We start from the raw sequence: 12857 nt of genomic DNA, 5'->3' as shown, positions 1-12857 counted from the left end.
AGCTCTTTTCTTTATTATTTCCTTTCTTCTGCTTACTTTGTGTTTCTTTGATCTCCCTTTTTAGCTTCTTAAGGTAGATATTGAGGCCATTTGAGACATTTCTTTTTTTTTAACATGGTTGTTTAGTTTTATAAACGTCTCCCTATGTACTGTTTTAATGGCTTCCCACAAAATTTGATATGTATGTTTTCATTTTCATTCAATTCAAAATATTTTCTAATTTCTTTTTTGATTTATCCTTTGACCATGGGTTATTTAGAATTATGCTATCTAATTTCCAATATTTGGGGGGTTTCCAGAAATCTTATTCTGTTATTAATTTCTTTTTTAAGAAATATTTATTTATTTATTTGGCTGCGCTAGGTCTTAGTTGTGGCACGTGATATCTTTGTTGCTGCACGTGGAATCTTTGTTGTGGCATGCAGTATCCTTTTTAGTTGCAGCATGTGGGCTCTTTAGTTGTGGCCTGTGGGATCTTTTAGTTGGAGCCTGCAGGCTCTTAGTTGTGGCATGCAGGATCTAGTTCCCTAACCAGGGATTGAACCCAGGCTCCTTGCACTGGGAGCACAGAGTCTTAACCACTGGACCACCAGGGAAGTACCATCTGTTATTAATTTCTAATTAAATTCCACTGTGGTCAGAGAATATACTTTGTATGACTTGAATCATTTAAAATTCATTGAGATTTTTATCATGCCCCAGAATTTGGTCTGTCTTAATAAATGTTCCATGTGTACTTGTAAAGAATATGTACTCTGCAGTTCTTTGGTAGTGTTTTTATAAAATCAATTAGGTCAAGTCAGTTGATTATATTGTTCAAGTCTTCCATATCCTTACTTATTTTCTGTGTACACTTTCTATTGAGACTAGGGTATTGAAACCTCTGTTATTGTGAATTTATCTATTTCTCCTTGCTGGTCTATCAGTTTTTCCTTCATTTATTTTGAAACTCTGTTACTAGGTATAGCATACATGTTTAGGATTGTTATATCATCTTTATGATTGACCCTTTTATCTTTAAGAAATAGTCTTCTATATCTCTGGTAATCTTTGTTTTGAAGTTTGCTCTGTATGCTATTAATATATTAATATAGCCACTATAGCTTTTTTGTTTGTTTGCTTACTGTAAGCATGACACATCTATTTCTGTCTTTTTACTTCTCCACAGAAACTACACATGCCAGAGGTCAATGGAGCAACATCTTTTAAGTACTGAAAGAAAAACAAAAACAGTCAACCCAGAGTTCTATACCCATGAAAACCTTTTCGAAAGTGAAAAAGAAATAAAGATATTTCAAAACTTTTTCAGACTTTAACTATAAGAAACGTTAAAGGAACTTCTCCCAGACAGAAAGAACATGAACATGAACATGATACCAGATGGAAATTTGGATCTATGCACAGAGATGAAGAGTTCTGAAAATGTATAAAACAATGTCAACAATGATCACAGCATTATAAGTTGTTTCCATGAACTGTCCATTACTTGTGTCTCTTCAGCCTTTAACAGTTAAAGCATCTTTGAACAAATTTATGATAGATAAAATAAATGAAAAAACATTTCCTATTATATCCTCTGAAATAGTGCCAATTAATTTTTCTACACCTCAGCTTTTTCAAGCTATGTCTTTTAAGTATGTGATTTTTTTCATCTCATATATGTAATTCATAGTCAATGTTTCCTAGTAAAATCACTTTACAAGTCCTTGTGTTTCTATAAACAGAAATACAAGTCATATGACTAACATCATTTACTAATGATCTGGTGACAATCAGAATGAGCATAAATGGAATCTTGCCTGAGCAAAATCTAATAATTCATGATTTAAAGCCATTTATGTCTTGGCTCTCCTCTTTAAAAATATTCATTCGTTCATATAATCAACAATGATTATTAAGTGCCAGGTATTGTTCTAAGCCCTGAGGACAGAGTAGCAAACAAAGTCCCTATTCTCATGGAGCTCACGTTCTAGTGGAAGGAGACACAAAATAAACAAGTAAACATATATAGGTAATATGTCAGATGATGGTAAGTGCAGTGAAGAAAAATATAACAAAGCAAATTAATAGAAAGGAGGGAGTTTTATTTTAAATTGAGAGATCACTGACATCCTCTCTAATAAAGTGACATTTAAACAGATACGAATAAAGTGAGGGAATGATACCCTGAGACAGAAATGTGCTTGGTGTGTTGTAGGGATAGGAAGGGTGTCAACTGGCTGAAATAGTGAATGAGACAGAGCTGGAGGAGATGAAGTAGCTGGAGGGTCAGATTATGTAGACTTTTTGGCTATAATAATGATATGAATTTTATTTTGTGTGAGATGGAAAGCTACTGAAGGGTTTGGAGCAGGAAAGGGACATTATATGACTAATGTTTTAAACATAAAACTTTGGCTGCTGTGTTGAGAATAGAGTGCATGGGGGTCAAGAGAAGAAGCAGGGAGACTTGTTACAAAGATAAATAATACGACATTGAAAAGCTTTAGATCAACTCTATGTATCTTGTGCTCTGCTGGTAATATAATTCAAGTGCATATTTAAAAAGTAACTGAACCCATGAAACTTTGTAGCTTTCTGGGTTTGCAGCTCTGCAAAGTGGCCTTTGTATCCATTTGGCAGCTTCTCTGAGGAGCTTCTCTTAGCATTTGGGTTGCAATTTATTTCTTTGTCATTACAGTTATCCACTGCTACCCTAATAAATATCGCCCTTAAAATAATGACATTTGTTTTTGCTCACAAACATGTCATTTTGGCAGGGCTCATCAGTTCAGATCTTCTCTGCTTCCCTTGGCATCACCTAAGAGGGCTGGAATCATCTAAGGCTGGGTCACTCACATCTGGCATTTGAGGCTGTCTGTCAGCAAGGGTCCTTGGCTGCAGGTGTGGTCAGAATGCTTACATGTGATCTTTCCATGTAGCTACCTGGCTTCCTCACAGAGTGGTGGCTTAGTTCTAAAAGGCAGCATCCCAGTGGTGGCTGGGTTCCAAGAATGAACCAGGTGGAAACGATATCACCTTTTCTAACCTAGCCTCAGAAGTCAGGCAGCATCCCTTCTGCTGCCTTCTATTCATTAGAAGCAAGTTTGTAAGGTTGGCCCATATTCAAGAGGTGGAGAATTAGTCACCACTTTTTGATAGGAAGAATGTCAAATCACACTGTGAGGCAAACTGAGTTGGCAGACTGGATGTCCTAAATAATATCTCTAGGCCTTGAAAGGACAAAGTTTCTTTGCCTGGCTTTAAGAGAACATAGTTTTGGAACAAAAGCATGTGAAATATAAGGTTAAAAAAAAAAGCATCAGAACCAAACTTGATAATTTGTTTCTCCAACAAATGGCTGAATCCTTGTCATATTTCAGGAACCAAGAAGTGTAAATCCTGATGGAGCTCATTGTCAAATGAAGAAAAAACAGACAAACAGACCCTGAGGTCTTCAATAGAAGGGCCCATGTCTCAGTGTCTGACACTGTTCCTGCAACATAGTTGACACTTAATAAACATTGGGTAGTTGAATATTCTATTGTAATAAGTGTTGTATTAAGTTATATACAAATATATAAAGAAGCACAGAAGAGGGAGTAACATACCATAAGGGAGTCATGGAAAGCTTCACAGAGGATGTGGCATTTAAGTTAGGTCCTGAATGATTGAGAGTGTGAAGTCAGGGGCATCAGAAACACCACGTGCAATGACATAGAAGCATGAAAGACCATGACTAAGAGAATGGAAAATTCAGATGACTCTGCAGCTAATATACATCCTTGGTACGGAGTAGGCACTTAAGAAATATTTGCTGAATAAATGAATGAAGGATGAGTGTTGGATGGTCAATGTAGAAAAGTGAGGTTTATGTTGGGTTGTGACTCTTCATGCCATATAAAGAATGTTGAAGTGTGTGCTACATGCATTATGGAGCTATATGAGGTTTTTACACAGGAAAATGTTCTAATTAGAGGTGTAAGAGGAAGAGAGAGCAGACAAAAGAGTTTTTATGGCAGAATTAATAAGATTTGATAACTTGATTAAATTACGCAAAGTAAAAGTGAAAGAGAGAAGGATACTTCTTAGTTTTCTAGCTGGGTGACTAAATAATGATTATGATGATTACGCCATTGAATGAGATAGAAGATACAGTGGTCAGGATACGTTTTGTATGCTTTGTTTTGTGTGGGTGTGTGATGTAATCTCTTCCGTTCTATGTATTATATACTAGGTCCTTGAGTGGGACATTGAAGGGGAAATGACAGGTTTCCATTTAAAACTATGTGTAGCCCAAGTTTTCCTAGCCCACAGCCTGGTTCATAAAATAATATTCAAACAAGAGACTTATAATTGGAGCTTATCTAACTAGCTGGAAATCTAGCTTCACATTGTTCCTTCCTGGTTCAATGATAATTCCTAGCTGTTTCATGTGTCCTAGCACGTGGTGGTAATCACCTACATCTGCCCTATAGCATTGTCTCTGTCTTCCCCTGCTTTCACCAATATCATGAACTGGCCTCCGGGTTGAGCACAGACTTTTGAAGACAGTTCCTGTTTATGTTTCATTTCTTGATTTTTCACATCCGTTATGGGGACCTCATTGGGCTCCCATGATAATGCTGGGATGACAACTCTAAAATTTCTGAAGGTGGCATAGTTGCTCTTCCATTCAAATTAAGGAGACACCATCATGATGAAATAAGAAAAATACTCTCCCCAGCACTTGTGAGGTGCCCATGGAGGTGCACCACTCAGATCTCCCTTCAAGAGAATCTGTTGTTTGGGTGCTTAGCTGACTTACAGCCTCCACCTGCTGTACTGTGGCATATATGATGAGGTCACACTCCCGAAGAGGTGCTTTTAGTCAATGACTGAGCTTGGCAGAGGTACTAGAGCTGAGCTATTTCTGCCAAACATGGGACTCCTCTAAGGGCCACTGTTGCTCAGGGACACACCATTGGTTTGGCCAAGGCTTTCTCAGAATGACACTATAATCTGAAATCTTCTGATAATATGTTCTGAAGGCTCTCCCTATTTACCCCTGTTCTCATCCCCCAGGCGTTTTTGTTTGTTTTTCCCATAAATTTCTTATGTGTCTAATCCTGTTTGGGCATTTGATTTTTGGAAGACCTGAACTGACACAAGGGATCTTGAGAGTGGGGTTGTGGAGCAGGAATTCCTACTATCTATGTGCCCTCACCCCCAAAATCCAAGGTGAGAATTTTTTAAAAAAGTGCTTCTAGGTTATAGTCCCCACAGATATTTTTTAGAGGAAAACCCAAATCTGTTGAAAGAATCTTACCTTAAATTCAGTCTCAAATAAATTTCATACATAAAGTTCATACATAAAGTTCAATTTCATTCTTGAAAGTCATACCCTTAAATGGGAACAAATGAAGGCAATATTGTCCTATACAAAGATTCATCCCAATCAATAGTTTGACAATATATATGAATGGAAGAGAAGCAAGAATTACAGATAATTTTATTAGAACATAAAGGAAAATTTCTTGGATATTTTAGTTCATAACAACTGAACACAAAGATAAGATCCTTGTACTCTGATTTTGTCAAAAGAAATTACAAGGGATGATAATGAGAAACAATAAATAATAAAATTAGTAAATTCCTCAATGCCTAGAAATGTTTAGAAAATATACCCCCTGGGAGTACTTACATTCTCCAAATGGTATTTTTAAAATCACTTAATAAAAGTTCTCTTCTTTTAAAAATGAGTTATTATTTTATATTTGCAGAAGTTTTGACACTGATGTCTTTAGAAAAATTGAATACCCTTGAGACTAGTGTAACCAATTAATAAAATGTTCTTTACAAACAAAATAAATTCAGAATTCATGCCACAATTATAATATTGAGATAAACATTTGCATCAAAGCAATCTGATTTCAGATGTTGCATCAAATAACAAGCTGAACACTTCACACTGTATTTATAGACCTTCCAAGAGACTACATTATGCATAATTTATTGTAACTTTGAGCTTGCTACTCATCATGTAGTGTTAGCAGCAAATACTGTAGGACACATATAAGTATCAAAATAAATTGTGGAAGGTGGGAGACCATGTCTTTTAAAGCTGAGAACCTCATCAGCTCTTCTTGTATTTCCTACAAAATAAGAATCAAAGCACTGTTCATTAGTTGCCAAGTAATGGTAAATAAAAATACTCTCATGATAAATTCCTTCTAGAGTTTCTCACCACAAAGATGTTTGTTTGTCCAGGCAACTTGACAAATATTTTCATAAGCTTGAAAGCGTGAAGTTCGTCTTAGGCTTCTCTCTTTCATTTTTGAGGGATCTATCTGCTTTCTCCAGATGACTTCTGTTATGGACTTCAGGTGAAAACATCAATTCAGGTCTAGGTTGTATTATGAGCACATGGATATTATATATCAGTAGACCCTTTAAGCTGCATCACCACCAGCAGGTCCAGTTCAGAAAACTGCTGAGCGATTCTTTTCAGCTGGGGCAAATGTGGGGGAAAAAAAGGGCTACCTCTGCTAGGAAGATGGAAGGACTGGCCTGAGGAATTTAAGAGGAGAAGGCAGGGGCAGCAGCATCTTGGCAGCCCTCGGCCATCATATTGTGGGATCTCACTGAGGAGAAGAAACACAGGAGGAAGTACAGGAGATTAGGACTGTGTGAACTGCATGATATAAATGTGGTGCTCTTTGCTCATAAGAAAGCACAGAAGCTGTTTCCTAGAGGGAGACCACTGTCAATTCAGACTCGGGTGCTAGGAATGCAGGGACCAAGGAGAGGTAGAAAGAGAAAATTTGAGGTTTTAGATATACAGGATAGATGGTAGGTGGAGAATGGGGCTTCAGAGAAGACTTTACGAGTGGTAGTGCCCAAAATGCAATTTCTAAAATTTGAAAGAAAGCAGGAGCGTTTCAAGTACTCTCTGAGAGTGGCAGTGCAGCAGTGTGCATAAATGATAGATTTCCCATCTGCTCCCCTTTCCCCTCAGGATATGGAATTCTAGGGTCACAGTTAGCCTCATGGGCTCTTTCTCCCAAGTGAAATTTAAGTTCACAGATGGGAGACTTGAGACAAGTGACATGGATTGACTGGCATCCTAGGGAAGCTGAAACCAAGAAGCTTTTTTTCTTTTCCTCTCTTCTGTTTTCTTTGTTATAGTTTATGGCTGGTTAAGAATCACATGGTTCTAGATTTCAGTATTTCCTGATTTGATTGCATTGGTTTTGTTCGGGGAATGCTATTTAAAAGTAATTGATTCTTGCACTGTAAATTGCTGAAGCAGTGGTCATATTTATTCTGGAAGTGTGTTTTCTAATTTTTTTTGTGAGTGTGAGGCTTGCAATCATATTCTTTATGTACCATGCTGCATCACTGGCATTTACGAATAGTGAGCACATGAAATGTTTGGGGTCAGAGAAACTCAATTTTATAGGTGTTGAAGGAGCTACATTAATTCCAGTGGAAGATTGGAGGGGATTAATTTTTAGCATATTTTTAGCTTGCTTAAGTCTGTCATTGTGATAGCTGGGCCATGGGACACTGTTCTGCAGTGTGTTATTAGTTTTATGGTAAGAGAATTCTTGGTCAAACAAATTTGAGAAAAACTGTCTCTAGCGGACTTACCCAATCTTTGTTTTCCTGTGGGACTTCTCAGTTCTTAATCTGTTAATGTGTATTTTTAAACACCAAGAGGAAAATATACAATTCAGTAATTCCATGATATTTTTGGTCACAGGATACTTTAATATGGCAAATGAAATAACATCTTTTAAACTGTTTCTTAGGAAGAGAGTTTGAGAAACACCAAGCTATGAAAAGGGATGTGGTTACTGGTTCCTGTTTAGTTCATACTCTGAGGCTTTGGACAAAAGTTTTATAGTAATAAGGAAGTCACATTTACCTGGCTTTGGGCTCTGTGTCAATAACCCTTGCAAGGGGGCTAGGGTAGTTTGGATGGAGGGAAGGGGAGGGAAAAGAAAGGTATTGCTATGAAAGAATGAGGTACAGGCATTCAGAAATCTTGTATCCTGGCCAAATACTTCTTCAGTTCCACCTCTGACACATCTTACTGAATCAGAGAGATCTGGGTTGAAATCAAAGATATACTAGCTATCAACTATGGGAATGATACTTAACCCCTTTAATCTTTAGTTTTCTTATCTGTAAAATTGGAGGAATATAACTAACTCATTAGATTATCCTAAGAATTACTAACAACCTACCTGGCACATAATAAGCACTCAGTAAGTATTCACTGAACAAATGCACCTAACTTAGTGCCTGGCATATTATCCTCAACAAATGGAAATTTTAATGATTACTACTATCATTGTGATGTCTGAATCCCAAATATAAATGCAGTTGGAATGGACATCAGTGTTGAGGAAGATATACTTACTAAACCTACATTTTAGACATGCTTATGAATATTTTTTGAAGGGATCACTTATATGAGTCTAAATTATCATAGAGCTAATTCTAGACTTATAACATCTCATAAGGAAGTATTATGTGCCCAGAGAGGTGAGGAACAAGGTACCATGTAACCAGGGCAGCAGATGTCTTAGTATTGCTTGTGCTGGGGGAAAATATGGGTTCAAATATATATAATAAGTTCTCTGCCCACATCAAACTATCCTACACACCAATGCCAGAGGATCTTCCCAAAGCTCAATATGTCAGTTTTCTGTTCAAAACCCTTAAAATTTGCCTATTAACTGGTTATGTAATTCCTACCATCTCTTTAAAGGCCATTTCAGTTCCATGTATTCCATCATCCCATGATGAAAAGCCTTTTGCAATCAATGGTGACCATCAAAAACCACACCTTCCTCAGAGTTCTTGTACAATAGTACCTGCCTTTATCACTCATTTGATAATTAGTAAGTGCTCTCTTTTATCCATTCCCCTCCACCCCCCGCTTTATACATATATGTCAGGTCTCCCTGACTAGATTGTAAACAGGGACTATGCTTTACTTATTTTGGCTTAAGGGTGAAATATTGCAGATAGTAATGCCACATCTCTTCAGACGGTAGTAAAGTCTTTCAGAAAACTAACAAAATTTAGCTTAATTTTCCGCATAAATACAACGATCTGACACAAGAATGGGTATAAGAACAAAATGACATTTTTAAGAAGCTGAAATGTGTTTTAGAATTAGGGAGAAATTGCAATCAGTTACCACTAGATGGAGGAAGTGATTTTCTTAGTCTCTGAGTGAATTTAAAGTTTTTCATTTGAAGAATTACAAATGCTTGCTTAGACCTTAGATGGTTATTGGCAATTCATCAGATTATCAATATCTTTAAGAAGACCAGCTTTCTTCATAATTTTATAAAAAGTATTTTCTATCTTCCTTTCTCAAGACCCCACCCCTAACAAAGGAAAAACAAAAATAAAGCAAACAGATATAACTACTAGGGTGAAACGAGATTGCCTAAATAAGTGATTTAAAATATACCTTTAGGGCTTCCCTGGTGGCGCAGTGGTTGAGAGTCCGCCTGCCGATGCAGGGAACACGGGTTTGCGCCCCGGTCCGGGAAGATCCCACATGCCGCGGAGAGGCTGGGCCCGTGAGCCATGGCCGCTGAGCCTGTGCGTCCGGAGCCTGTGCTCTGCAACGGGAGAGACCACAACAGTGAGAGGCCCACGTACTGCAAAAAATTAAAATTAAAAAAAAAATTATCTATCTATCTATCTATCTATATATATATATACCTTTAGATTCTGAGAGAAATTTCACATGATTTCCTTGCACATTAGCATAATTAATGTCTTTTTATAATAAGATAAATGTACTGATGTTTCTAGACCTTTGTAGACCTCAATGTCTTTCAGGGTAACATGTTCTTTGACTGTATTTATTGCTATTTTAGCGTGTTTGTGATATGACTGCATTTTAGACATCAAACACGACAACTTTTGCTTCAATTGACTTCTGTTTTGAAAAGCCTTTTTTCTTCCTTCAAGAGGGTAAGCTTACAACTTAGAAAAAAATGAAATGTATATAACTGTGAAAATCACTTTTCACTAAGGGCAAAATTGATATCATTGCAATTGGTTAGAAGTGAAACCATTCACCTTTCTTTCTTTCTTCCTTTTTTTTTTTTCTTTTGGTAAATGTTGTTACTTTTACATAACTCTAGCAGAAATGTTAGAATTATCATAAATGAGCTTTTACGCATGCTGTTATTTCATCTTCTGTAAAAAATTTCAATCATATTCTTAATGTTTCCATTTCCAAGCCAACTGTTTAACGTTCAAGGCTTTATTTCAGACTGCAGCTCAGACTATTCATTTATGCTAACAGTAGAGCTTGAACAATACTGTAAATTAAAGAAAATGTAATTTGGGGATTTGTCTTATAATTTACCATTTTCAAAAAGCACTCTCTGGAGAAATTAATAGCTTAAATATTACTGGAATAATGAGGATCAAGTTTCAGGAAAATATAGCTTGAAAGTCTATTACTGAAAATGATGGAAATAGGCATTTTTGTATTGCTATCTGAGCAAATATAATACCATACCATTTATCTCTAATTCTCTCTAGAAAAAGAACAAGAAGCACTGCAAAAACAAAGAGTAAGGATTTAACTGGATTTGTTATTCTCCTGCTTTCCCTTGCCTCCTATTTCTCTTATGATAAATATTAACAAAAATCAGCAAATAGAACTACAGAGTAAAAACAGAAGGCTGATCTAGTCTTTGGGTCAACAGAGAGTTTCCACTTAGCATATCGAAAAATCTTGGGCCTATTATTCTGGGAAAAATATCCTCACATATAATCCAAATGTTCATTTTCAAATCTATTCATGTTCAATGAAGTGTGTGATTTTTCTATTCAAGTTAGAGAAAGCCAGATTGAGAATTTATCTAAATTCAGCTAATTACATTTGGTCAAGCATTGTCCTTGGCACAATTATTCTCCAGATCTAAATTTTTGTACTTTTAATCAGCTATGGCTACAGGGGCCATTGGCTGCAAAAATAGAAATTTTAATTACCTCAGGATACAGTGCTATCACTAGACCTTCATATTTTGTGTTGCTTTTTCCTGTCCAAATAAATGGTTGGGTTTATGCAACAAATGTGTCCTAAAGAGGTAAAACAGGGACAAACAACATGGAACAGTTCAGTGAGATTAATTTGTCTCTTAATTCCGCTCTGTAAAGTTTAGAACTTCATTTCTGAATGGTAGGTAGCTTTTGACAGCCATTTGAATTGTATCTCTTACGGCACAGTCATCATTTGGGCTGGGTAGTTTCACCACCACCCAATTAATTTTTAAATTATACCACAAGAAATTGACACATTGTCTTGATACATTTATATCTGTGATCTTGGAGCTTTGATGCCTCACTTACCACCGCCCTCCCTCACTTACAACCGCCCTCCCTCACTTGTGAGAAAGACTTCTCTCCTTTGTAAAGACAGGGATATGAAACAGAAAAGAAGCAGGCAGAATTTTTACACCTCCTCTTGTCAGTTTGGATGACTCACTAAGCTTGGTAGGCTGTATGCCCTGTATCAATACAATTACATAATCATTACCTGTAAGTTAAATCACTTCACACACCCACTGGCAAAAATATAACAATAAAGTTATTCTTATGATTTTTCCTCTTCAAAGTAATTATATATAGTTGAGGAACTAAACTAAATTCAAACTAATATAATTTCAAACATTACCTTTCCCCTTATAAAACTTTTTGCTCCTCTTATCCTGCACTGTACTAAATTAAAAACAAAAACAATCAAAAGAAAAAAAAAACTAGTCACAGTGAAGAGCTAAAATGAATTTCTCAGCTATTCAGTAGATATATTCAGGAACAAAAAGGGACACTGGTAGCATTTTCACACTACCTAACAGGTACTAGGTGCTCAAAAAGCGCTCACTGAGACAATGTTAAACATATACATTTCTTTCAAAATGACTTGAAATAATGCCAAGATTTTCAAGAATAAAAATTTGCTTAGGAGATCATTTTTCTACAATAAATGCAAGCACCAGTAAAATTTCCATGAATTAAGGGAAATGAGGATGACTCTGATTTTATAGTTAGTTAGCTTTGAAAATTAGTGTGCCTAAGTTCTGGGCATTTAAAGGATTTAGAGAGAGGAGAGGAAGCCACATAACCTCCAAGGGCATGGGTCTGAATCCAACACAGGTTGTCACAGAAAGTTGCTATCATTTGACAACTGCTTTGTGAAATGAGCTGGTCTCAGTCCAGTGGACAGATGTCCATATCACAAGATGCTCTAATTGGCAGTCTGAGCAGAGGAGCCAAAAATTGAACGGGTCTGGAGTCTGAGCCCTTTTCTCACTCTCTAAAGGGGCAGACAGAGGTTCACTCATAAAGGAAGCTTAGAATTGCTGGTGGCAATCATATAGCAGTTTTATGGATAAACAGAGGACTTTGTGTTTCAAAGCTGTCAGTCTAATTTTTCAACATACTCTAGTACTTTTAATAAGGCCTTCCCAAGTTAATGCAAGTGTTCTTTACTTTTTGCTGCAAATTAATGATTACAATCTTGCATATTGTCAAGGAAAAACCAGAGATGGAGAGTACTTAAGGCAGTAGAAACAGATTTTATTCAGGAACTACTGCAATATGGGAAAAGAGACCGCAATATAGAACTGGGCTCAATTCTAAAAACAATACGCGGAAGTGGAGATTTATAACCAAGGAGCAGGGTGGGGGTCAGTAGATGGAAAATTACTTAGAGGAAACATCAAGGTAAGGGAGAATTTTGGCTAAACTGACTTGATAGGATTCTTGCTGAAGGTAGGCCAGGGTGATCAGATATCCCCTGGGGGAAGATGGCAGAATAAGGAATTTGATCAGATATTGAGGGTGGAGATTCC

This window comes from Phocoena sinus, chromosome 2, assembly GCF_008692025.1.
Source record: "Phocoena sinus isolate mPhoSin1 chromosome 2, mPhoSin1.pri, whole genome shotgun sequence".
NCBI classification, from domain to species: domain Eukaryota; kingdom Metazoa; phylum Chordata; class Mammalia; order Artiodactyla; family Phocoenidae; genus Phocoena; species Phocoena sinus.
Note: the sequence above shows the minus strand (reverse complement) of the source record.